Source organism: Schistocerca cancellata, chromosome 4 (assembly GCF_023864275.1).
Source record: "Schistocerca cancellata isolate TAMUIC-IGC-003103 chromosome 4, iqSchCanc2.1, whole genome shotgun sequence".
Taxonomy (NCBI): Eukaryota; Metazoa; Arthropoda; class Insecta; order Orthoptera; family Acrididae; genus Schistocerca; species Schistocerca cancellata.
The window spans coordinates 613,556,365-613,583,821 of NC_064629.1; the positions used below are offsets into that span (position 1 = coordinate 613,556,365).

General features: G+C 42.3%; 1 protein-coding gene across 5 annotated transcripts in view; it reads right to left on the reverse strand.

Moving 5' to 3' along the window:
• The window catches only part of LOC126185180 (plasma membrane calcium-transporting ATPase 2), a 391,073-nt gene that overhangs the window by 141,098 nt on the left and 222,518 nt on the right, over nucleotides 1–27,457 (reverse strand). For all 5 annotated transcript variants that reach the window (XR_007536978.1, XM_049928035.1, XM_049928036.1 and 2 more), the window contains exon 4: nucleotides 19,329–19,439. The gene's annotated coding sequence lies outside the window, so the exon portion shown is untranslated. The remainder of the gene's footprint in view (nucleotides 1–19,328; nucleotides 19,440–27,457) is intronic.

The window sequence follows — 27,457 nt, forward strand, 5'->3', positions numbered from 1 at the left end:
TTTCTTGCAGGAAATAAAGATCGTACATGTAAATAAACAGCACAGTAAGTGTAAACTTGTGCCAATGTTAGTTTTAAATAAGCTGGAAAACAGTGATGTTACACAAAGCGGCAGCCAAGTTCACTTCCACATCTCTTTAAGCTGGCTTCTCCGACCCCAGGTTCCCTACCTCAAATTGTTCAGTGGAGCATTCTCTATGTTCAGTTACATTTTTGCACGCTCTTACGGCACCACACTGTATATGTAATTCTTTTCTTCTACGTGTTAGGTACAGTAACTGTCCAATGGATATCTAATTACATCTACCGCCTTGTGCATGGGCACTGCCCTTGTGGGATGAGATATACTCTACCTTATTCGAAATCTGTTGTGTGGATACTATTCTAAGCACTGTATGATTGTTAATAACTTAAGTTCCCACATGATACACTGCTGACGGGAGGATATATTAACTGAATGGGTGAAATATGTAACATCTGTTATTTGCTACTTAACTGGCAGGGATGCAGGGTGTCAATATCTATGCTTGGGTGGTGGTGTGCTGGAATATTGGCTATTCCTCGTGTTCTTATGTCCCTGTTAATACATATCGGTTGAAGAAATATCGCTCTAGACTAATTTGGGGCCGCTCTATTGAATGACCAGGTGAAATTCCGCTTTCAAGTAATTTTGTTCTCAACGGGGAACAAAGCTTCACTTTCTGTCGACAGTGTGACTCGCATTAAAGACACCATGAGGACTATTTGTGTAGACTCTGGCTAATAATAGCAAAAACGAAACTGCAAATATATACCAGAACACGTGAGAAAATTTATCTGATGACACTTAGCAGGCACACACTGCATTTATGATCACTTCAGTAGTGTTTGAATTTTGGAACTTCAGCAAGGGGGAAGTTTCTTGACCTTGGTCGTGGTGTGGGAGCTTCTATCGAGTGCAAACTAACTTTTGTGATATAGAATGGTTCTCCACTCTCACTCAAGTCCTAGCAGTCCACCAATTTCGATTGTGGAAGGAATTTACCACTACAGAAAAACGATAGATTAGTACGGTCAATTTCCTCTGCTTATTGGAGTTCCATCTACTAGGAAGTTGACTGATCCATTTGCCGAACTGACACAAATGTAATATTTATTTGCTAAAACGAATTTAGTACATTTAAGCAAGTGTTCTGCAGAATGACGTGCACACTTACATGCCAAAATACGGTCTTCCAGTGTCTTGCATGATATCGCTGACGCTCACTCACCCATTTCATGATTCTATTGAAGTGAGCCGCCAATCTTTGAATTTTTCGCTTCAACGTCATCTGTGAATCCTACTCTGTGTTGATCCCTTACAGAGCAGCAACAGTCAAGAAGGGAGTGAACAGCCGTGATGTAAGCAATCTTTTTTAGCATACATTTGTTGCATCTTCGAAGTGTTGTGGCAATGAAATGTCATTTTTGCCTTATCTTTCCACACGACGTAAACTCTGCTGTAGAGACGATTCCATTATTTGGACCAATTTCTAGGTATGTAGAGACGTTATTTAGAACATGAAACACGTTAAGCAATGTCTAAATCAGGCTCGTCGAAACTGTGCCCCTGAAACTAGCGCCCGCGATCGCCTGCGGCCAGCGCCCCGGGCGAATTCGTATGCTGTCGCAGTGGCCGAGCCGTGTCGCTTAGTTGGCCGAGCCTCGCCATGCCGCTGTACGCGCGCTTCGTACGTAATTTTCTTCTTTTACAATGTTGCCTGTAAGAATTAAAGAGATTTATAACCTTAATTCTGTTTTTTAATAAGTATTCAAACTTGGCCGGTTAAAATTATTACGCACAAGACAGCAAACTAAGGATCCCATGTCTAAACTGTGACAAGGGATACAAAAAGATTTAGCCCAAAGTATAACAAAAAATATTTACTTGTAACTGCTAACAGTAAGAATGAGACACTATATCCCTTACATAAAATTATTTCTAAAATAGAATAGTTATGACTAGTTCATTTAAGAAACTTATATACAGGGCGAGTCGAAAGTCCTTTGACACCTTCATAAGTTGGAAGACTAAAGGGAAAATTGAAATGTGATGACGGAACCATAGGTTTGACGTGGGGCCGCAACTTTTGGAGTGAATGTCATTCATGGCCGCCATCTTGAAATCCGTCATTTTGGATTGAAGTCTTTTTTTTAATGGGAAGGGGGTGTATGACACATCAAACAACACTCGCTTGAGCTCTGGAATTGAGTGGTGTAATTTGTTTTTGTCTAGAAGTTAATAATGTTCAAAGTTACCTTGATACCGATTCATGTCTCCCTCTGTTCCAGATGATCTAAAATGGGTCTGACACGTGAACGGAAGATCGAAATCATCCTTATATCAGGGGAACGCAGCTACCGAACAATAGCAGCTGACTACAACAGACGGCACCCAGGCAGAGAACCGGTATCGCACAGCACTGTGGCTCACGTGATCACCAAATTCGGGGAGACGGGCTCTGTTCACGATAGGACACGTAGTGGACTACCAAGGGCTGCCACCAATGAGGAAACCGCAACTGCGGTTGTTGCGTCGTTTGTGAAAAGTCCTAAACGAAGTACCCGTCGTTGGGCCCTAGCATGTGGAATAAGCCAAACCTTCGTTGTCCGGATATTGCACACCAATAAGTGGCATCCTTAAAAGCTGCAGATGCAACATCGACTTAACGAGGATGACCCTGATCGCCGGTTAGAGTTCTGCCTGTGGGCTACTTAACAACACGAACTGGATCCTTCGTTTTCCAAGGGCATACTGTTCAGGCGTATTTCACTTTGAACGGGGAGGTTAATCGACATAACTGTCGATACTGGAGTGACGCAAATCCGAACTGGATTGCCCCAATTCGAGGACATAATCCAGCGAAGGCGATGGTGTGGTATATGGGACACCCACGTCACTGGGCCATTTTTCATTTACAACACCTTGACTGCACCACAATATCTGATGCTGCTGCAGGACCTTGTGTTCCCTTCCACACTGAACGCAGACGGCATTTTCCCATCTTATTTTCAGCACGATGGAGCCCCTCCACACTATGGCATTGGTGTCCGTGAATGGTTGGAGGAACAACTGCCAGGGAAGTGGATTGGTCGCCGTGGTCCCATGGAGTGGCCACCCAGATCCCCTGACTTAACGCCCCTTGATTTTTATCTGTGGGGACATCATAAGCAAATAGCGTATGCTGAGAGCATCCGTGATTTGAGACACCTGGTGGAACGCATACAACACGCCTGTGACCACATTGCAGGAGACACTCTCCTCAGTGTGCAGTCTGAGTGGTTGCGGCGACTACAGTTGTGAATTGCACAGGATGGACAACACGTAGAATGTGTTGTAGCAGTCGGTATGAAGGTAATTTCCCAACTTTGAACATAATAACCTGCAAACTGTACAAGATAGACAAAAACAAATTACACCACTAAATTCCATAGCTCACGCAAGTGTTACTTGATATGTCATACATCCCTTTCCTTGAATCCAAAATGATGGATTTAAAGATGGCGGCCATGAATGACATTTACTCCAAAAGTTGCGGCCCCACATCAAATCTATGTTCCCATCATCACATTTCAATTTTCCATTTAATCTTCCAACTTATGAAGGTGTCCAAGGACTTTTGACTCGCCCTGTATTTTTCAGAAGACACCTATTGTACATAATGACGAGTGTGCATGTGCAGTACTAATAGAATGGTACTAACAGAATGAACCTGTGGGTCAGAAAACAACTAAGATGTTGTTCGATTCTTGTTTTGGAGATAGTTTTCTAAAGCTTTGCGTAGTAATTCTGCCACACGAACACTAGTTCTTACGTAAACAGTAAATGGTTTGCTTGTTTTACCGCTCATCGACCTCTTTTACAGAGGTGCGCTTCCTCTGTTACTTTGTTTACGCTGGATCTGACTGCGGGACAGTCCAGCGCAGCGCAGTGTTGTGCGGTCTCACTTGCTCCGCAGCTCCTACGCCGACACTAGCGACGGTCGCGGACGGGGCGCTGAACTACACTGCCTTGCGCCCGCGGGGCGCTGGCGCGCCCACCGGGCGAAATTTTTCAGTGAGCCTGGTCTAAATGGAACGTTACCGCTACATCGTGACCGGATTCCTAGAGAACATTACACTCCGAAACTCGGAAAGAAACACGTCAAATTCTTCGCAAATCCAGCTCTCATGTGCCAACCTCGCCAGTCGCGATTTTCTTTTTTAAACACAGCTTGTGATTCCATCAGTGGACTCCTCGTATTAATGTCCGTTAGTAGGTGTTCGGATACTTTAAAACCGATAGTTATGCAGAATATAGATCGCTAAGACTGAAGTAACTTCTCAAATTCTGTAATTAGACTAGCGGCAGCTGCCTCTGATGGTCTGCACGGAGGAGGACGAGTATCTGTTCCTACAGCGGGCTGTGTGGTGACAGACGTCTATTGTTCCCGGCATGTGAGGTGACGTAACTGTTTATACAGCGAGCCACCCATGTGCAATGAGCCGCTAGTTACAGTGCGGTTTACAGCGTCCATCAGACGAGAAGCCATAGCAGTCCCAAAAAAAAGAATCACGGTACAGGAGTTGTAGCTGCACGGTTCACTGCCAGCTGTCAGGAGAGGCGCGCAAGACACTAGATACTATGACATGCAGGACTCGTCGCATAATTTTTTTTAAAGCAGTTCATACCTCTCCCATTTCAATCCTGCTATTATACATGGCAGCGATTTGTTTGAAGCTGCACCAGTGAGCTATACAGTTTTAAACTTGGGGAAGTGGAGTCTTTTTTTTCTTTCTACAAGTCCACTACTATGCTCATACTGACATCATGCGCTGATAACTGGTTTTAACACAATGATAGTGGAAGGACGAGTACTTTACAGTGAAACGTTCCTACATAGACTAGTTATGTATCAAGTATGTATTTGTTTAAATAACGAACCGCTGTGTATTATTGTTGGTATTTGGAACACTGGGAGAAAATTGTCCAAAAATTGTAACAAAATGCCTGAAAATAGTAAAAAAATTCCGCAAAACTAAATAACAATGGAAGGTGCTCATACGTTGGAGTTGGTTCATTGCTGCACCTTCTGCTGCGGATGCAATATGGTGATTGACCAATGTACAGAGCACGAGCGATGAGTCCATCTCATTGATGGTTACTACCATAACCGGACTAGTGTGGGGGAAACCTCTTCGGTGACCCTGACATAAATTACGGTATCCAGGCCGACGAAGTTGCCTAGATGAGTAGGGAAAGGTGGAACTTTGAGTGATATGGCCATCTCAATACTCGCGCCAACTAAAGTGACGATCCTCGTAAGAGTTCCGGTAAGTGTGCGCATTCACACAGAAGGTCAATGGCCGGGTAGCCTTCAACTATATGAAGAGGGTAACTGTTCAGAAAGAATTGAATGAATGGGCACATATCCTTTAGGAACATTACGAATGTAGGTTGTGGACAGTTGGGAATGTAGGTCTCACGGGAAGCGTGCAAGGGATAAGTTCCTGCAGTCGCTCTATCCTCTGAGTCCTCGGTGGCTCAGATGGATAGAGCGCCTGCCATGTAAGCAGGAGATCCCGGGTTCGAGTCCTGTTCGGGGCACACATTTTCAGCTGTCCCCACTGAAGTATATCAACAACACTGTTGGCAGCTGAGAGTTCCGATTAATTATCTTTCTAGAGAAGCTGCATGGTCATCATTGGTAACAGTTCTTTCGGAACAGTTACTATCTTCATTTCTTTCGGAAATCGTGCTCCTTTAAATGGTGCGACACAGCCCATTCGTAGCCACTGATTTACGACGCTTCTCAGCACCTGTCACTTTCAACGTCACTTATCACCGCGAAGGTCAAGTGTCAAAGTCACTCCTCCCACTCACTCTTATTAATGCTTTGTGAGGCTGCTGCTAATAGAATGTATTACTGTCTAATTGATCACAATTATTTATTACTCAAACATATCTCAAGGAACCACCACCACCACCACCACCACCACCACCACCACCACCCAGTAAAAAGAAGTTACCCTATCGCTTCCCTGGTCCTACTAACCAGAAGGACTCTTCATTTGTGTGGTATATGCTGCAGTGAAAGGTTCAACATCAAAGAGAAGGAAACACGTAAGCATTGACCCATTAATCACTGTTTCCAAAATAGTACACATGTTCAGCCAGGTTATTTTCATAATTTATTACCCAGAAAGTGGTCATTCTCCTTCAAAATAGTTTTTCAAATTTCCGTAAATAGTGGGAAATTCGAAAGGTTGGAAACATGCAAGGTATTTTGCTTGTTCTAAGAGAAAATTCAATCAGCCCATTCAAGCCTACATGTTTCAAGCTTAAAACGGCGCTAAATAAAAAATAGCCATGTTTAAGAATGTTTATGGTATGTATATACTAGTAGCACATTAAAAACTCCACCACTAACATAGTCAGCACACACTAATTCAAAAAATGCGAAATAGCTCCCTTGTTAAGACAGTTACTGCTATGTTTTCGTCGCGGTGGACAGATTCATGACGGAGTCTATAATCTCACAACCTACGTAACACATGAAGTACATTTTAGTTGTGAAGCAATTGCACTACAGTTCGCACAAAGAGACATCACTAAAATTTTACTGGTAGCCCCTAGCTCCAGATACCACAGTTTTTATCATCATCCAGTTATGCTATATCACTAGGTGTAGTAGACTAGAAATGGGTCAGTTACGATCATTTTATTAGAAAACTGTCACAGCAAGCGCTGTAAAAAAAAAAACCACATGGTGTTGGAAGGGGCACTGTAATAGCAGAGCCCGCACCGCGCGATCCGCCCCCTTCCTACCCCCCCCCCTTTCCCCCGCAAGCCAAATGCGTGACATGTCAAGCCGCCTTCTCCGCCTCGGTAACACACACTGCTAGTCATCCTGTGAAGACCACTGACACCTATTCAGTAGTCATTACGTGTACTGTATGCATAATGCAAACGTGCGAACTTACGCCCCATTTTACACATCTACCATTTAACATCCATATTCGTGCCATTTGCAAGTAGTTCGTCGGAAGAACTGCTGACAGTAAAAGAGAAAAAACACACCTCTATATTAGCTCTAATTCCACAGATTCTTTCGTCCGTGGCCTTTTTGTCAATGCCATAATTTTACAGTAACAGACCCCTTCATCTATGAATATGCAATAAAATTAACATCCTGCTTTAATCTCCCCCGGCCCCCCTCCATCATCGTTCTGGACAATGTGTCCCTTGTAGCGTCCGCCGCCGCACATATACGATACGGAAAGGCGACATCTTGATACACGCCTATTTACCCCATGTTAACGAAATACACCCGTACTCTATGACCAGCAACAAACCTCTGTGTTATCATTCGCTAAGAATATTCGAAATCCACGATCTTTACAGAGCTATCTGAAAATACCTGTGTAATTACACATAAATAATGAAGTTAGTGCCTCTTTACCTCACATTAGTGACTTATTTCATTTATCGTTATCTGCCCTGTTGTACACCCCTCTAACTCTTCTTCCTCCTGGAAATGAGATTTTTCTCTCTCTTGTAATCCGATTCTTTTCCTGTACCCTCCAGCAGCAAATTCTATCAATCTATGCGAACTTGCTCCCCCTACCTTTTGTACCTCTAACGTTTAACCCGAGTATTAGCTCTAATTTCCCATCACGGCCATTTCACGAGACACGTAAAAGGAGAAGTAACATAATACCTGGAACTTACGCTCGGCTGTTCACCCGTTTCGCTACTAAAAATTCAGTTTTCCATTTCGTCCACTTGCAGGACGGTAATTCCCTGTAATTAATTGATGAATGGGTTACTTCACTTCCTTTTTCCTATATTCCTGTGTATGCAGGGTCGTCAAAAACGGCCTGATAAGACTGTAAGGGTGTTGCAGGGTAGGTTGTGCTGAGAACTGATAAGAAAAAACTGGATACATTGTGTCGTTTCCGACTTAATTAGCATTAAAGTTAGCCAATCAGGCCGTTGTGGGCGCAAATTCAAGCGGCTCGCCAGATACAATAACTACTGACAGCTGTTCTCATTGTTTAGATGACAGCTGTTCAGCCTTTGGCTCGGGTTCGATCCTTAATACCGTCCTACGTCAAATTCTGTATCTCTCTGTTGTTCGGTGTTAGCAAACCAAACAGTCTCTGGCGGTACGCTTGAATTTGCGCGCCCAACGATCTGATGCAACTACCTCTGAAACGGCACAACAGCTCAAATTTTTTTACAATTATTTCTCAACAAAACCTACCCTACAACGCCCTTACAACCTTTTCAAACTGTTTTTGAACACCTTGTATAACCAGAGTTTCTGCCACTATCAAACGCACAGCCGTTTTCCAGTTCACGCCACAACAGAAGCAAGTAGCAGGCGGAATGTTGATATTGCTAGTTTTGTAAGCCTATCTGATTATTAAGTTATTGACATAGTGTACACTGGAGCATATTGTAAGTACTGTTTGTCGACATGTAACAGCGTTACACAGAATGAAACACATCGTCCATTCCATAGTTAGATAATCGTAGTGTCTGGATCTAGCTTGACGAGCAATATTCAAAACTGATTAACAAGTATTCTGTAAATCACTTATTATCGGATTAATTACATGTCCCTGAGAGTCCTCAATGAATCTGAGCCACGTATATGCTTCCCTACCCTACAGATGTAGCAGTCAGATGCCTTCTCGTACAATGACATTTTCCTGAGTTTTATCCCCAGGAACGTTGGTGCGATAAATCACATCAGCTTTCTCCACTACATATCTGAAAGAGGCGACATGGACATGGCTTATCACACACTAGTAACCCAACATCAACAATAAAACTAGTAGAGGCTACAGGACTTACTATGACGACCAGCGTCACTCCTGTGCTGCATGTTACATCTTTAACAGTCTCAAGTAATATTACTACTCCAGTTTACAAGTTACTGCGATAGGGTTTAACATTCAAAGTAAGCTTTCTCGAAATCTACAAATGCTATAAACGCAGGTTTGCCCTTCGTTATCCTGCCGTCTAATTTAAGTCGTAGTGTCAGTACCGACTATTGTGTTCCTACAGCGCGCTGAATGTACCTCCGCAGAAGTAGAATTTTGTCCAAGACGTAATGTGTGTGACGTTGGTGAAGGAAACGCTTTGACTGACTGGTGGCGCTCGTTACTGGCTCTGTGATTTGATGTTCCTCTTCGCCGTCTACTTCAGCGGTGCACTGCTCAGTCCTACATCTGATATCGTTTCTAGTGGTATTGATTGTAGGTAAGTTATGGCACACAACTCTGGGTAAGTATCTATGGATAGCAACGCAGAGTTAAAAATAATAAAGTGAACCTCTTCGCAATGGACGCACATATGCCGCATGGAAAGGAGTAGGAAGAACCACGATGGCAGAAGGGCTGCCAATATAATAAAATGCCACCTGCACCGTCCGCAAGATCACTGCTTATGAACTGGAGATGCGGCAGGGCAGTGGATACCTGACGTCAATGCTGAGGGTGTGGTTTCCATCAAGAAACTTATGCCGTTATCTCTATAGCACAGGCTTCACATACTCCTCAACATCTCTGTGCGATTGTACATCGGAATGTGGTGCAAATCATCTATTCTTCCTGTGTGAATTATATTGAGATCAGCATGTCACTATGTTCAGGGGACTGAAGTTAAACACCACTTTTGCCTAGTACCACCACTGCCTCGCCCCCTCCCGTCCCCCAAATCAGAAAATACGTATACAAAATGGAGAGAATCGTTTGGGGCTTTATCAGAGACTGTAACCCGCAAATATTACACTTTCACAAGGAACTCTGTGCCATGTGCTCTATATAGTAATTGTAACTAGGGGCTACTAACTGAGTAATTTTAGCAATGTCTCTTGTGTGACCAGTGGCGCAATCGTTCCACAGCAATAACGTACTTCATAAGTTACGTAGGTTGTATAACAATGGACTGCCAGTCATGGGTCTATGTCCAATGTGACGACGACGTAACAGCAATTGTTTTAACAAGCGAGCCATTTCGCATTTTTCCATTAGATCAGTGTTGATTTTAGTGAAGGTGCTTTTTAATATTATACTGGTAATACACACCACTAAAGTTCCTAAACAAAGATTTTTTATTTAATGCTATTTTAAGCGTCAAACATGCAGGCTGTAGTGGACTATTTGAATTTTCCCTTAGGACCAGCAAGACACCTTGCATTTTCCCACCCTTTCGAATTTCCCATCGTTTACGGAAACTGTAACAACTATTTCAAAGGGAATACGGTGTTTTCGAGTTAATAAATTATGGAGATGGTGTGGCTGAAAGTGAAATACTGTTTTGGAAACAGTGAGGAATGGGTCAATAATTAAATGTATGTTTTCTTCCTTTTGATGTTTAACCTTTCGCTACAGTATACAGAACACGAGTGACGAATGCATCTGATGGTTAGTAAGACCATGGGACGGTAAACGAACTGAAGTCCCCCTGAAGAGGCCAGAAGGCCCAACGGCACCGACAGGCCGCCGTGTCATCCTCAACCCACAGGCGTCACTGGATGCGGATATGGAGGGCCATGTGGTCAGCACACCGCTCTCTCGGCCGTATGTCAGTTTACGAGACCGTAGCCACTGCTTCTGAATAAAGTAGCTCTTTAGTTGGCCTTGCAAGGGAACGGCAGGGGTAACTCTGCGTTGGACTGGCAGCGGCGGCGGAAAATCCTCGAGTCATGTTGGGGTAAATAAATTACAGTAACTGGATAATAAATAATAATTTAGATAGCTATAAATTATAGCAGTAACAGGGAAATTCATTAGTAAAAGTAACAGGTCGTCACACAACTGCCTTAGAACGGAGGTGGAAGAGGGAGGAAAACCATGAATCCTTTTGTCCTGCACACTGACGACGACGTGAAACATTGGGCCACTCAAATAGAAGAGATTTTGTCAAGTTTCCCACCCTATTTTTTAGTATCCAACATATTTTTAATTTCCATCCTCTTTCAAGTCAGAGGGTTGACGTCGAATCGAGGAGGAGGTCGGGGAGTAGGAGCGGTGACTGACTCTTGACCTTGGTGAACGTGACTGATGCTGGTAGGCTTCCTTAGTAAGTGACCTCGAGCAGGCTCTGTGCAACTACTACGCTCTTGTTTGAATTCCATACGCAAATAAAGCTATTTCAGTTGTAGATGACCACCTCGTTATATTGGGTATTTCAGGACTACGAAGACCACATGTACTAGTTAGAATTTTCACTATTACGCGACAGTGGTTGTGAACCGGACAGCTGCGAGTAGTTACGTGAAATACTTGCAACAATCAAGATACTCTGACACGACATTCTCCCCTAGAGGTATCAGACAGCTTTAAATACAATTAGCGTGAAACTAACAGATCAGGTGCACTATGTTGCACAGCGGCGTACTGGTACGACAGAAGCTGGTGAGCTACAACTGAGGTAGCAAATGCCGCTGGAACGTGACATGGCGCAATTTCACGATTATTGCCTTCCTCTAGAATGGGAGAATTTAAGATCTAACGGCAAAATGGACCGCAAGTAACAACAGGCTTATGAAATTCTTCTTCGCAACTATTTTAGTTGGAATAGACAGCAGACACGAACTTGGTTCTTCCAGGCGGCAACAGCAGCAGCCTGAGAAATGCCAACCCTACCTGTCTGCAGCTGTCTTGACTCTCAGCTACGTGGGAAAAATGCCGCGACTCGTCTGGAGCTGGAGGCTGGTAGGCTAGACGAGAGACACGTAACTCCACAGGTACTTCTTCATACGAGATGCATTCAAGTTCTAAGGCCTCCGATTTTTTTTCTCCGGATTGGAAAGAGATAGAAACATGCGCATTGTTTTAAAATGAGGCCGCGTTCATTGTCAATACGTCCCAGAGATGGCAGCACTGTACGGTAGATGGAATTTTACCGCCAGAGGCGAGAATGAGAACTGTTTTAAATACTTAAAATGGCGACGTTTTCCTTACTTGAACAGCGTGCAATCATTCGTTTTCTGAATTTGCGTGGTGTGAAACCAATTGAAATTCATCGACAGTTGAAGGAGACATGTGGTGATGGATCTATGGATGTGTCGAAAGTGCGTTCGTGGGTGCGAGAGTTTAATGAAGGCAGAACATCATGTGACAACAAACCGAAACAACCTCGGGCTCGCACAAGCCGGTCTGACGACATGATCAAGAAAGTGGCGAGAATTGTTTTGGGGGATCGCCGAATGACTGTTGAACAGATCGCCTCTTTCTGTGGGTTCTGTGCACACAATCCTGCATGACGACCTGAAAATGCGAAAAGTATCATCCAGGTGGGTGCCACGAATGCTGACGGACGACCACACGGCTGCCCGTGTGGCAATGTTGATGCGCAACGACAGCATGAATGGGACTTTCTTTTCGTCGGTTGTGACAATGGATGAGACGTGGATGCCATTTTTCAATCCAGAAACAAAGCGCCAGTCAGCTCAATGGAAGCACACAGATTCACCGCCACCAAAAAAATTTCGGGTAACCGCCAGTGCTGAAAAAATGGTGTCCATGTTCTGGGACAGCGAGGGCGTAATCCTTACCCATTGCGTTCCAAAGGGCACTACGGTAACAGGTGCATCCTACGAAAATGTTTTGAAGAACAAATTCCTTCCTGCACTGCAACAAAAACGTCCGGGAAGGGCTGCGCGTGTGCTGTTTCACCAAGACAACGTACCCGCACATCGAGCTAACGTTACGCAACAGTTTCTTCGTGATAACTTTGAAGTGATTCCTCATGCTCCCTACTCACCTGACCTGGCTCCTAGTGACTTTTGGCTTTTTCCAACAATGAAAGACACTCTACGTGGCCGCACATTCACCAGCCGTGCTGCTATTGCCTCAGCGATTTTCCAGTGGTCAAAACAGACTCCTAAAGAAGCCTTCGCCGCTGCCATGGAATCATGGCGTCAGCGTTGTGAAAAATGTGTACGTCTGCAGGGCGATTACGTCGAGAAGTAACGCCAGTTTCATCGATTTCGGGTGAGTAGTTAATTAGAAAAAAAAATCTGAGGCCTTAGAACTTGAATGCACCTCGTAGTTCACACGATATTAGGGGGCGTCCCTGTGGTTATTCCGCTACTTTACAGGAGCAGAAATTATTATTCTTGAGTTACATGGACAAAACCGCACACTGACATGTCCGGGAATAGTGATATACACACATGCTAATGACTGGAGTATCGCGTAAACTTGGTAGTGAACTCACGTTTATGTCTGCCACCAAACTCGCCGGAACGCAACCCAATGGATCACATCTGGGAAATTATCAGGCGCCAGCTACACGCCCACAAACCACTGGTTCATAATTTATGGGAACTGCGTAACCTATCAGTCGACATCATGTGGTACATACCTCTGTAAACGGATCATGAATTTGTCCAATCCATGTAACGCACAATTGCTGCAGTACTGCATTCCAAACACGGGTCAACACGCCATTACGCAGGTTGTGATGATTATTGGTTTGTGGGGCGCTCAACTGCGCGGTCATCAGCGTCCGTACAAAGTCCCAATTTTTACGCAGTCCAGGTTTTTTTTCACACTCCAATCTAGCCACTGTCACGAATGGTGGTGGTGGTGGTGGTGGTGGTGGTATAATGAGGACAACACAAACACCCAGCCCCCGGGCAGAGAAAATCCCCAAACCGGCCGGGAATCGAACCCAGTACCCCGTGGTGCAGAGGCAGCAACGCTAGCCACTAGAGCACGAGCCGCGGACTTGCGTAGGTTGTGATATTGTTAACGCTTATCAGTGCAAACCAATTAATTGTGGAATGCAGAGAGACGCTATCGTACCAGCGAAAAATTTCGTACCCGTTGAACTCTTAGTATAGTGAATATGCCTTGAGTACTGTCAGAGACAGCAAAGGACTTGGAAGAGCACTTGAACGGAATGGACAGTGTCTTGAAAGGAGGGTATAACATGAACAACAACAAAAGCAAAACAAGGATAATGGAATGTAGTCGAATTAAGTCGGGTGATGCTGAGAGAATTAGATTAGGAAATGAGACACTTAAAGTAGTAAAGGAGTTTTGTTATTTGGGGAGCAAAATAACTGATGATGGTCGAAGTAGAGAGGATATAAAACGTAGACCGGCAATGGCAAGGAAAGCGTTTCTGAAGAAGAAAAATTTGTTAACATCGAGTATAGATTTAAATGTCAGGAAGTCGTTTCTAAAAGTATTTATATGGAGTGTAGCCATGTATGGAAGTGAAACGTGGACGATAAGTAGCTTAGACAAGAAGAGAATAGAAGCTTTCGAAATGAGGTGCTACAGAAGAATGCTTAAGATTAGATGGGTAGGTCACATAACTAATGAGGAGGTATTTAATAGAATTGGGGAGAAGAGGAGCTTGTGGCACAACTTGACTCAAAGAAGGGATCAGTTGGTAGGACATGTTCTGAGATATCGAGGGATCACCAATTTAGTATTGGAGGGCCACGTGGACGGTAAAAATCGTAGAGGGAGACCAAGAGATGAATACACGAAGCAGATTCAGAAAGATGTAGGCTGCAGTAGGTACTGGGAGATGAAGCTTGCACAGGACAGAGTAGCATGGAGAGCTGCATCAAACCACTCTCAGGACTGAAGACTACAACAACATTGAAAATTTGTATCAGACATGGAGCCGTACCCGGTCAGCCTATGCGACTTAAGTCGTCCTCTCTTGGTACGCGAAAACGAATGCAGACGAGAAGCTAGTGACGTCACAGCGTCGAATTCCATGTACCACTAGATTGCAAAGTGTGAAATGAGGTCTACCGTATCAGATATTCGGCTTGTGGAGACGAACGTGGCCAATGACATGCGTAATCAGTTGTACGTCACAAGTAGAAATGAGGAAACGCCATATTGTATGGAATTAAACGCCATGCTTGGCGGTTTTTCTATTATACAGCACGTGGTATGAATATAAGCTGTTTCAAAGCATGAACACATTGAGGATCTCTCGAAAAGGCGTCAAGGTACGATTTGTTATAATGCAGTGACAGTGAACTACGTATCAGTAGTCGAAGGCTTCCCATATTTAATGCTTTCAGTGTTTTAACTCGTGTTCTCTAAAACTATACCGTTCCAGTGCTACGACACAATAATCCATCAAAATCGCTTCGTTTTCGGTAAATTTTGTCTCGTATATAAAAATTATGAAATTTGAAGATAGAACTGTTATAATGTCCGCGATATAGCCATGTTGAAGCTGTAGTGCAATTGGTAGAACCGTGAAGAGCAAAGCGGTAGGTTCTTGTCTACTTACTTCTAAATTTATTCTCTCCATTTGTTTATGAAGAGATTCTGTGTCTTTCTTATTAATTTCATAGTAGTATTATCTACAGTGTTATAAATAATGTATTTGCTGTTGCATAGGTCAACGACTGGAATGTGTGCCTAGGGGCAAGAGATCTTATCGTAACTATTGGTCTACGTCAGAAAGCAAACATACATTATACACTGTTGTTATGAAACTTTGTACGAGATGTATGTCCGCCTATCTCGTTGTTTTATGGACTGTCCCATGTTCGTATCTTGCCGGCTAATATCTTTCTCCGTGATGGCGAGCAGCTTTGAAAATCTCCCATTCCATTCAAATGAGATTACGAAACGAATCCCGGTGTTGAAATCTCTATAAACTACGCTACTTCAGAGTGATGATAGTAAATACAACATCGCGAGTATGGATATTATACATGCACGAAGTAACATTCGGCACTATACTTCAACTATGGTCAATTTAAAACCGAAAATGGCAAGGAGATGCGATTGAGTTTATAAATAACTAGTACCAGTATGTCTCAGTTATTTGTACAGCACTATGTAGCCTTCGTCGGGCAGTAGTTCGCTGTTCAAGCCGTCGAGTCCAAAACGTTATTCTCCACTCTTCTTCGACAATCTTTAAAAGATATTGTACGCGCGTCTGCTTTCGTATAGAAACTCAGATTTGCGCGCGAAGTATAGCCGAGAACTGCCACTAGCGAGCGCTGCGGTCACAAATCACACCACGTCTGGCGTGCTTCGCGGTGAGGAACACGTCCCATGCTGGACTAGTTTAATGCAGCAGATCCGGGTTGGAATTCTGGTAAACTTTTCATTTGTCACGATGTATTACACTGTAGCCCAGAATATTACTGGACCCGTCTCATTTTCTTCCATTTGATATATATTACTCTGTGCCACTAGCAGTAATTAGATATGGGATCACATATGCCTTACCAACATCAAAGGACCATACTAACAAGATATTGTGCTCGGGAGTTGAAAACTGAGTTCATGACGAGAAGGTGTCGCCAAATTGCTTCTCGTACGGTTGTGTAGAATGTGTGGTTCCAAGACACTTAGCAGAAATAAAAACTTGCCTTGAGGGGGTGGGGGAGTCGCGAAGTTGAACTTCTGACACGATGCAGTGATGGGACCTAGAGTGTTTTCCTGACTAAAATGCCAGCACCAGTTGCACTTTCCTGATTGTTTTGAAAACCACGACTGGTTTCGATTCCGAAGGTCATTATCCAGTGGGATTACATAGTATTGAAAAATGACATGTAGTGGAATTACTGAAATAGAGAAGAATGTAGCAATATGCATCATCAACGGTAAGTATAATACATAAATGTTACATAACAGCTTTTTTATAAACTTGACAAAAGCTGCATAATCAAAAATTATTCTGTAATTAAATTACAGAAATATGTACCATATTAAATAATACTGAAGAACAAATAGTCAACAGACAGTCTTGGTGCTTTAATGCTCAAGATATCCTTTCCTGTTTCCACTAGTTTTTCAACATTATTTAGTTTATGTTACGCATTTCTGTTTTTTAGTAATAGACGACTTATTACATATTTTTATTATGCTTTTATGAAATTTGTGAAAGAAATGTTTCGCAACATTTATGTATTACGCTTGCTGTTTGTGATGCACACTGGAACATTATTCCCTCTCTGAATTACATTATAGTTCGGTTTTCGACACTATTTAGGTGTCACTGGATAATGGCCTTTGAGGCCGAAACCGGTAGTGATTTTTAAAATAAAGCATGGAAACAGAGCTGGCTTTTTATTCAAAATCAATACTGCAGTTGCGGAACCTGCATGAACATACTCTACATGCTGGACAACAAATAATTTTTTGTTGTTGACTGAAGCACTGTCAATTATGCGGTATGGCTCCACAGTTCAACGACACACCTTCCTAGGCACAGGCTACCTGCTAAAGACGAAGTAAAGATTCATGCAGCTGCAGCACATTTGTCACAATCGTAGGAAGTATCAACAGTAGTCCTTCCTTGACAGTATATCGAGAGACTGCAGTAACAGCATTACTCCACTGAAACCATTTTAAAAATGGGACACCATATTGAAGTGCTTCATCCATTCCAATATGGAACGTAAGCCTTCATCGCTAGTTGGTATAATGGTCAATATTGGCTACTCCTAATAAAGGTTCTTCTGGACAGCTACCACTAAATCCGTATCGAAGAAGTTTTACAGTTAGAATGTGTAGTGTTACTCTTAATGCATTCTTGGAGCCGTATTCTAATAGGGGTTGCCGCTCCACACGTTGTAAACAACATTGATCATTTCATTCATGACAGCGACTCCGTAGAAATAGAGCAATGAGAACACTTCAGTCACTTAGTTTCGGCCTAAGAGCATCTTCAGGCTGAGGCAGGGAGATATATATATATATATATATATATATATATATATATATATATATATATATATATATAAGAATTAGCTTCATATACGAAAAAAGAACTGCTTACTAGGTGCACAGCTGCATAGCTATTATACCAGAATACCATTTAGAATTTTAAGATGTTCTTAATCCCAGAAATATTTCTTCGAATGAACGTTTTATTTACGCGTAACGATTTATTGGAGTGTTTCTTCTTAAGAAGTTCAGTTCTATTATTTTACACTACTCTCACTTTCTCTGCTCTGTCTATTTAACATTAATTTCACTGGTAGGCGACTCGCTTGTGGTACTCTTCCAACAGCCAATACAACCTATCTAAAACCCTAAAACGATGCTGCGTTAGCGCGGGATTAGCCGAGCGGTCTAGGGCGCTACAGTCATGGACTGTGCGGCTGGTCCCGGCGGAGGTTCGAGTCCTCCCTCGCGCATGGGTGTGTTTGTCCTTAGGATAATTTACGTTAAGTAGTGTGTAAGCTTAGGGACTGATGACCTTAGTAGTAAGTCCCATAAGATTTCACACACATTTTTGAACGATGCTGTGTTATGCTACTTATCACTAACACATTCAAAGCGCAGTGGATTCGACGGCACCATATGTTGAAATTATCTGGGCTCTTGGAGGCGTGACCATGGGGGATATGATTTATAGCTCTGTAGATTTATTACTTCTTTTGGACAACTATATTCCAAATATCCCGAGTGTTTTCGTATTTTTACACACGTTACATTATACGAATGACGATTAGTCATTAGAAGCTGAACCGTATGAAGTACCTAGAAGTATCAGGAAACAGAGATGTCTGGAGTAATAAACACAAATCCAGATGGTGAAGAATACGAAATTTTCGATCGATTCTTCAGCACTATATATACTCTAACTTCGATGATCCCTCTTCGAAACTTCACGTAAGCCTCATTTTTTCAATTTGTTCCCACACTGACTTCCATTCTATTCCTCCATTTTTCCTGTATTTATTTTTTCATTGTGGTTGTCTATACACCCCTTATATTCTATTTAGATTTTTCCTGCAATGAGAAAGCTCTTCATACCTGGACATTTAACTTAGCTTGTTTCCTGTAACAACTGTCAATATTTTTACTCTGTTTTTCGATCACCTGCTACATGTAATACTCTTCAAGCTATTCTTCAATACTTTTCCCTTTTATGACTTATTTTATTGTTCTCGTTAACTTATTATATAGGCAATTAATTAGTTTTACTACATGTATATTCACTTCTCTGTTGAGTGAACTACTTTGCTGATGTTATCCCTTCCTACCTTCCACCTCTTTAAAACGAGTTTACTTTTTGATAATTTTATATTCGTTGTTGACTGCGATGGAACAGCCTAAACACGAGAAAAGTTTCCAATCATGTTCTCTTTCATATTACCCAAAAGGTTAAAGATGCAAACACAATAATGGCATGTAACTATTCAAGAACAGAACTATGTAACGATTTCACCCTTACTTCTAATTTTCTCCAGGACATTTCCTATGAATTTGCAGTTTTTATTGCTTATATTGTGTTCTTTATTAATCAGTTCTTTATGTGCAAACGTAAAATGAGCTTCATAAATGAATTACAATTTGTTCTCATACCTGAGCACAATCCTTCGGGTTAATTCAAAATCTGTGGAACACAGCTCTCTTGAAGACAGCAGCTCCTTTTAAGCCATACGGATTTATTTTCAAGAACGCATCATCGTTTTCCTGAAACACAAATACGATAATATATAAATTTTTCCGCATCAACATAGAATTGCACAGCATTAACAAAAAAATTAGTGCATAATTTGACTACACTGTACATAAATGTTACCGAATGTCTGCTCAATCATTGGGCAGTAAGTTTTAGAAACTGTCAACGTTTTCTGGCTTAAAGTAGTTGAGAGACGTCTCGTTCGACGTGAAAGTGTCTTACGCAACTACATAGTTTAAGTTAGGTTTTAAGAACAGACTAATCTGAAAACTTGTTTATTGAAGCAGTTCTCCAGTATGTGGACTTGTTACATTCACACACAAAATACGTAACCTGCGAGGACGTGCCGAAAAGAAATTCCTTTGAATTTTTTATTCCGTTTTCAGTATAGGTTGAGGTACAGTCAGTGACAGAATTTGGGAGACCCCTCGCCTCATCGTTCTGCTCAACTGCACAGCTTTTCTGTCTGATAGCACAGCGTAACATGCGAGGAGGACAGGTACTATCAGCATATTATCTACAGACGTGAAATCTAAAATCTTTCCAAACATTATCTGACCGTTTCAGGTCACGTGGGTGACTATATTACTACTAATTTATTTACCTCGTACGTTTATCTGCTGTGTTCAATAAATTAACGAAAAAAACGTCATTTAGAATTCACTGTACTAATACAAACGAGTTACAACTTATTAAAAGTTACCAAACGAGTATTTTTTTATTAAAACGAAGTATTTCATACTGTCAAGAACACACGAATTAGCAGGATAACACGAACTTTCAACTTCGAAACGATCTCTATATTCAGTCTATGGTAACACTTAAGTAGCGTTACAGAACCACCACGGAAGTATGCAGACGTAGCACCTATATACCTACAGGGTACAGAACCAAGTTAGCGACAAAATTTATAGAGCAGAAGTTGTCTTAGGATTTCTTCACTGAAAGCCAATCTGCCTATTAGTGGCTTTTTAAAAGCAGAGGTAAAAATCTTGTCTCCACTGTCATTAGAAACGAAAAATAACTCATTCTTCTGCTTGAAGGGCGAACACTTTACCTTTAAGCTAGCATACAACTCCGTCAAACACGGCTCACTTTTTGTCCCAATGATGGCCGAGACACGCACGTAAATGACGAAGCAAGCTCCAGTTTGTTGGTACGAGCTTCCTGGACTCTAAACGACCATTTTCCTACCTCTCTCTGTCATGAAATGAGAAAATTCAGATTTAATAATGTAAATGACAAGAAAATATCGAATGCAGTTTACCAGAGTAATATTCGGAACCAAACGAGCAAGTAAATCGACGGTCACATAAGTGCCAGAAGTATTCTACAATGTTGCCATTCTTCAGAATAACGACAGGCTGATATGGAGAAAGCTCGCCCTTCGAACAAACTGCGTTGTCGGCTGCCATTGCATTGACTGGAAGCAGAAATACCTAATATAGGCCAATGAGCTTCATTCACATTTTTGTAGCTATGCTATGGCTCTAAAGCATAATTACGAGAAACATCCAGATGCGCTGACAGCAACTCTATCATAATAAAGAGCAGCGAAAATTATTTCAGAGTTCGTCCTCTTTTGTTGCTGCCGTAGGTATTTTTGCTTCTCTGCCTTATGGAAACTGTAAACTAAAAAAATATTCACTGGAAGCGATTCGCTTTTTTTTATCACCACCAGACACTATCAACCTTATACGTAAGTAGCTATAATTTCAATAAACTGTACAAGGGACTTTTTCGCAATGACCGGAAAGTAGTACTCAAAAGCTGCGAAGGTAATTAAACAAGTGAATCATTGCAGTGCAAGTTCGAGTCCAGATTCTGAATGCGTTAAAGGAGAAATAGTTGTGATAATGTGCAACAAGGAACAAAAAGTACCGACAGTAATGAGTCTATTCTGCCTGTCACTAGTCTTATGAAGACTTCGCAATATTGTAGAATACTTTGGGCAACTACGTGAGCACCGATTTACTTCCTGGTATGGCTCAAAACATTAACCTGGTAAATTCACTGGACACTTGTCATTTAGCTTAAATATGACAAAGGTAGCGAATTTATGGTTTGAGTCCAGGAAGCTCGTTCCAATATAAACTGCAGCTTGTCTTGCCATTTATGTTGCGGATTCTCTTTCTTGGCCATCATTGGGACAAAAAGTGAGTGCTGTTTGACGCAGTTGTATGCGAACTTAGCGGTGAAATGTTCGACCTTCACGCAGAAGAAAGTGTTATTTTTCGGTTTTAGTGAGACTAGAGACAAGGTTTTCACCTCTGCCGCAAAAGCCACTAGCAGGCAGAGCGGTTTTCAGCGAAGAAATCCTAAGACAATTTCCGCTCCATAAAATTTGTCGCTCTCTCGATTCTGTGCCCTTTTGGATTCATAGGTGAAAAACTTGCTGAATTACACACTTGTCACGGTGTGCTTTTTCTGCTTCTGTCAATTGCATTGACATAATTGTGGCACTGAATGATTTATTAACTGTTATGCTCTGCTAAGTTTGCATACCTCCGTGGCAGTCCTGTAACGCTACTTCAGTGTGACTAAGGACTGAATGTAGAGAGGGGTTTTCGAAGTTTAAAGTTCGTATGATCCTGCTAATTCGTGTGCTAACTCTTGAAAATATGAAATACTTCATTTTATTGGAAATGGAAATGCCGTGTAGCTAGGGCCTCCCGTCGGGTAGACCGTTCGCCTGGTGCAAGTCTTTCGAGTTGACGCCACTTCGGCGACTTGCGTGTCGATGGGGATGAAATGATGAAAGGCACACAACACCCAGTCATCACGAGGCAGAGAAAATCCCTGGCCCCGCCGGGAATCGAACCCGGGACCCCGTGCGCGGGAAGTTAAAAATTATTCTTTCTGTAAAGTTATCATGATAAGCTGTAACTGTGTTAGTACAGTGCATACTAAATAGTGTCTTTCGTTAGTTTATTGAACACAGCAGAGAAGCATAGAGAAATCAGCAGCAATATAGCCGCCCACATGACCTAAAACAGGCTGATAACGTTCGGAAAGATTTTCGACTTCACGCATATAGACAATATGCTGGTCGTACTTTTTCTCCTTTACTGTTATGCGGTGTTAACAGACAGTAAAGCTGTTCGGTTCACCGGAACGATGAGGCGAGGGCTATCGCAAATGGTGTGCAAAGCGACAATTTACTCTGAACAATGAGAAGCGTGCGGTCCACCACAAGAATAGCAAAGGCATTCCGTTGAATTTCTGTTACGCGATAGATCACACCAATCTGAAAGCTGTGTAACTAAATTTCTAGGGATTACAATTACGAGCAACTTAAACTGAGACGAACAAGTAGATAATGTTGTGGGTAAGTCTAAAATTAGCAGAACGCTTAGAATATGCAGGAAATCCACCGAAGACACTGCCTACACTACTCTTGCCCGTCCTCTGCTAGGGTACTGCTGTGCAGTATGGGATCCTTATCAGATACGACTGACTGAGGGCATCGGAGAATTTCAAAGAAAGGTAGCTCGTCTTGCATGATCGCCGAAATAGGAGAGTCACGGATACAACCCGCGAGTTGGAATGGCTGTCGTTAGAACAGGGGCGTTTTTCGTTGCGTCGACATTTTTTCATAAAATTGCAATCACCAACTTTCTCTTCCGAATGCGAAAACATTTTGTTGGCGCCCATGTACATAGGGAAGAATCGAACCTCGCATGGAAATAATCCTGTGTTCGTTTCTTCTCGCGCGCTATTCGAGAGTGAAACAGAGGTACATACCAGTGCTTCAGTGGGCATGGCCCTTTTGGACGTGGTGTACACTCGCTTTCCTCCGACTTTGAAACTGACTAGCCCTAGAAATTATATGTGTAACTGGGGTTTACCGTCGATTCCAAACCGACGTGCAACTTGGCGTTATTCGCATTAACGAATAATTTCCAGGTGTGAAAGAAGCGGTAAGTAACAAAAAATCCCAGGACCGTGTGAGGAGCAATTCCCAGGCGTTTGGGTTTCTTATCCATTTTACTACATTTACTCTGAAATGCCTGTATCACTACTAGACACCGGCTTATTTCACTGTCTCTTTAATACAACTAAGAGAGGTTGCGAGCTGTATAGAACGATCAAATTTAAATGCACTTGCGGTATCGAGATAGAGAGGGCACAAACTCAATCGGCCGATGACGGCAGATAGGAAATAGCGAAGGCGGCACTAAGGGAACGATTCAGGAATCGACTAAAATTTATTTAGGGGACTTGCGTACACGTGACTCATGATACTTTAATTCCAATCTTCCCGCGCACGAACGAGTTTACGATTCGTCATTGCGCCACTTCGACCGGTAAAAGAAACGCTTCTGAAGTGAAAGCTGAACACATCTGCGTGAACGGTAGAGGTCCAAATGAAACACTTTACTAGTGAGGACACAACATTGCCATTAAAGGCGAGCGACGAGGAACAGGTAGCGTTATCAGTACCCGTACTTCAAATGGCTCTGAGCACTATGGGACTCAACATCTGAGGTCATTAGTCTCCTAGCATTGGAACTACTTAAACCTAACTAACCTAAGGACATCACATATCCATGCCCGAGGCAGGATTCGAACCTGCGACCGTAGCGGTCGCGCGGTTCCAGACTGAAGCGCCTAGAGCCGCTCGGCCACCCTGGCCAGCTGTCTTGTTACATATTGACATCAAACCTGAAACCATTTGACTGCACTTGTCGGCATATTTTATTTCATACCACTTCATATAAATTATGCAGAAATATTCCAATAGATAATGTTAATTTTCCAGCAAATACCTATGCCTATATGCCAATTTACACTACTGTACTTCCTTGTACTGCATATTCGGCGGCTTTCCAAACGCTGTAGCACTACTTGCCGCTATTGTTGAGAGCTTCCTTGTCGAAATTGTAAACGCAAGAATGTTTCTTTACCAGCAAACAACTAAAAAGAATTTCATTTCTTCCGACTTGACATGATACCTCAAAAGTATGTTGCATACATTCTCTGCTTCGAATCGCCCACGTGATCTTTATATTAACCGAAACTCTTCGTATTGGTTTTATTTGAATGGGGACAAGAAATCCTTCTACAGAGCTCTGTGGAAGACATCGTGCGCAATGTTTACAAAACAGAATCGATGAAAAGCAACAGATGCCAACTGGAGCTAAAAAATGAACAGACTTGCTGACTCTGGAACAATGCTGCGATTTAACAGCAGATTACAAAAGGAACACACGGCGAAATGTAGAAGTAAATACGAAATCGAGCTGCAATCGAGAAAGAGGTACATGGATGCTGAAAATTTTCTCGATCCTTGATATTACGAAGCAGAGGATTTACTCTTCGTTGCAAGGAAATTTGGTATTTTGCTCTTGTCAGTAAGCTCGATTTATTTTAGGCTTACGTATGAGTTACGTGAAGAGCGATAGAAAGTCAAGGAAATGGGTAAAGGGAAGGAATTCTCTTCGAACCATGCGAGATGATACCATCTCGCCATCGGAAGCGTGCAAAGCGGTGTTTCTACTATCTCCTGGCTGTTGTGGTATGATTAAAACGCTACGTTTGTACGATGAGAGCAGGCTGACTGTATATTTCAACATTATCTGATAATTTACGAATATAGAAGACTAATATATCTAACACATTACATATTGCCTACACTCTAGAAGTAAGGGCTACAGGAGAACGTGAAATTCTGTTATAAATCCGAAACCATCTACGAACAGGAAACTACACCAAATAGTTTTCGAAACAAACATCACAAAATATTACCGATGTTCATGTGTTTCTAAATAACAAACTCAGCAGGCAAATAACCACACACATCTCAGTAGATGTTAACTACAGCAACGGTCAGCGTAAAGGAAGTTGGCGTATCTCACAATTTTACCGTAATATACAGTTTCGAGGTTATATTCTAAAACAAAAATTCAATTCAGACGTTGTTCTAACATCCTCCTATTGCGTCTAACTTGCTGTATTAAAGATTTGGGGGGTGATATCTTTTGTCAGTCACAGGGCGCACACAATGTAAAATCGGTAAAACATATGTAATCTGACCAACAAAATCTGTTAACACATTTCTAACTCACATAAAATTTGTGTGTGTATATTTTAGGAACAATAACAGAAAAAAAACGCTAAAGATGCCACAACAGCGGTGAAAAAATTTGTGGAGTCAAACAAAACAAAACATTCTGTTCTCGCAAGAAAACGGTTGCTCTTATATCAGTTATTTTGAAGTGTAGCATTCTCACTATTTTTCTTCTGTAAATACGCCCGAATAATGTGTCCGGACAATTACCTATATTCGCTACTGTTTGGAGGTTTTTATTTCTGGTTTCACGCAGCCTTCTGTTTTATAAGTTGCAAAAAAAAAAATAAATAAACGAGCCAGAGAGTGTATAATGAACGCTCGAAGCTCCAAAGCTCGGCATTTGAGGGACGTGCGCACATACCCGCACTACGACGAAGTGAGCACGCGCGCGTTCAAAGGTGGAGGTCTCAGACATGGCCAACCGATTCGGTCCATGTCTGGCAGGTCCCCTGTATGAAACACTTGTTTCTTCTGAAGATTTGGCGAGAAAGTGATTTTCTTTGCATTTAAAATAACTGGTTCCCGGGAGTTAAGTTTGATATACGGTACCATCGCCTAAAAAATCGGTACCGACAACTGATTAAGAATTATGCTGTGAATCGTTATTGTGTCCTCGCCGTTGGGCAATTCCCGCTCGGTTTCCACAAAGCCCTCAAAATTAAATTCTGTCCCGCGCCTGTTTGTAAACAAGCATCACCCGGTTGGCTGGCTGTGGTCTCTCTCTACATATTCGCAGCAGCCTTACTCCCAATTTCTTTCGTGTAACTAGAGTTAAAATTTTAATTCTTTACTAGCAAAGTCTTTGATAAATTTATTTACCTACCTATTTTTTTGTTTACTTATCTTGTTTACCTTGCCCCGTCTACAAATTTCCATACGCAATAAAATACAGGGCTATTACAAACGATTGAAGCGATTTCACAGCTCTACAATAAATTTATTACTTGAGATATTTTCACAATGCTTTGCACACACATACAAAAACTCAAAAAGTTTTTTTAGGCATTCACAAATGTTCGATATGTGCCCCTTTAGTGATTCGGCAGACATCAAGCTCATAATCAAGCTCCTCCCACACTCGGCACAGCATGTCCCCATCAATGAGTTCGAGAGCATCGTTGATGCGAGCTCGCAGTTCTGGCACGTTTCTTGGTAGAGGCGGTTTAAACACTGAATCTTTCACATAACCCCACAGAAAGAAATCGCATGGGGTTAAGTCAGGAGATCGTGGAGGCCATGACATGAATTGCTGATCATGATCTCCACCACGACCGATCCATCGGTTTTCCAATCTCCTGTTTAAGAAATGCCGATCATCATGATGGAAGTGCGGTGGAGCACCATCCTGTTGAAAGATGAAGTCGGCGCTGTCGGTCTCCAGTTGTGGCATGAGCCATTTTCCAGCATGTCCAGATACACGTGTCCTGTAACGTTTTTTTCGCAGAAGAAAAAGGGGCAGTAAACTTTAAACCGTGAGATTGCACAAAACACGTCAACTTTTGGTGAACTGCGAATTTGCTGCACGAATGCGTGAGAATTCTCTACCGCCCAGATTCGCACATTGTGTCTGTTCACTTCACCATTAAGAAAAAATGTTGCTTCATCACTGAAAACAAGTTTCGCACTGAACGCATCCTCTTCCATGAGCTGTTGCAACCGCGCCGAAAATTCAAAGTGTTTGACTTTGTCTTCAGGTGTCAGGGCTTGTAGCAATTGTAAACGGTAAGGTTTCTGCTTTAGCCTTTTCCGTAAGATTTTCCAAACCGTCGGTTGTGGTACGTTTAGCTCCCTGCTTGCTTTATTCGTCGACTTCCGCGGGCTATGCGTGAAACTTGCCCGCACGCGTTCAACCGTTTCTTCGCTCACTGCAGGCCGACCCGTTGATTTCCCTTACAGAGGCATCCAGAAGCTTTAAACTGCGCATACCATCACCGAATGGAGTTAGCAGTTGGTGGA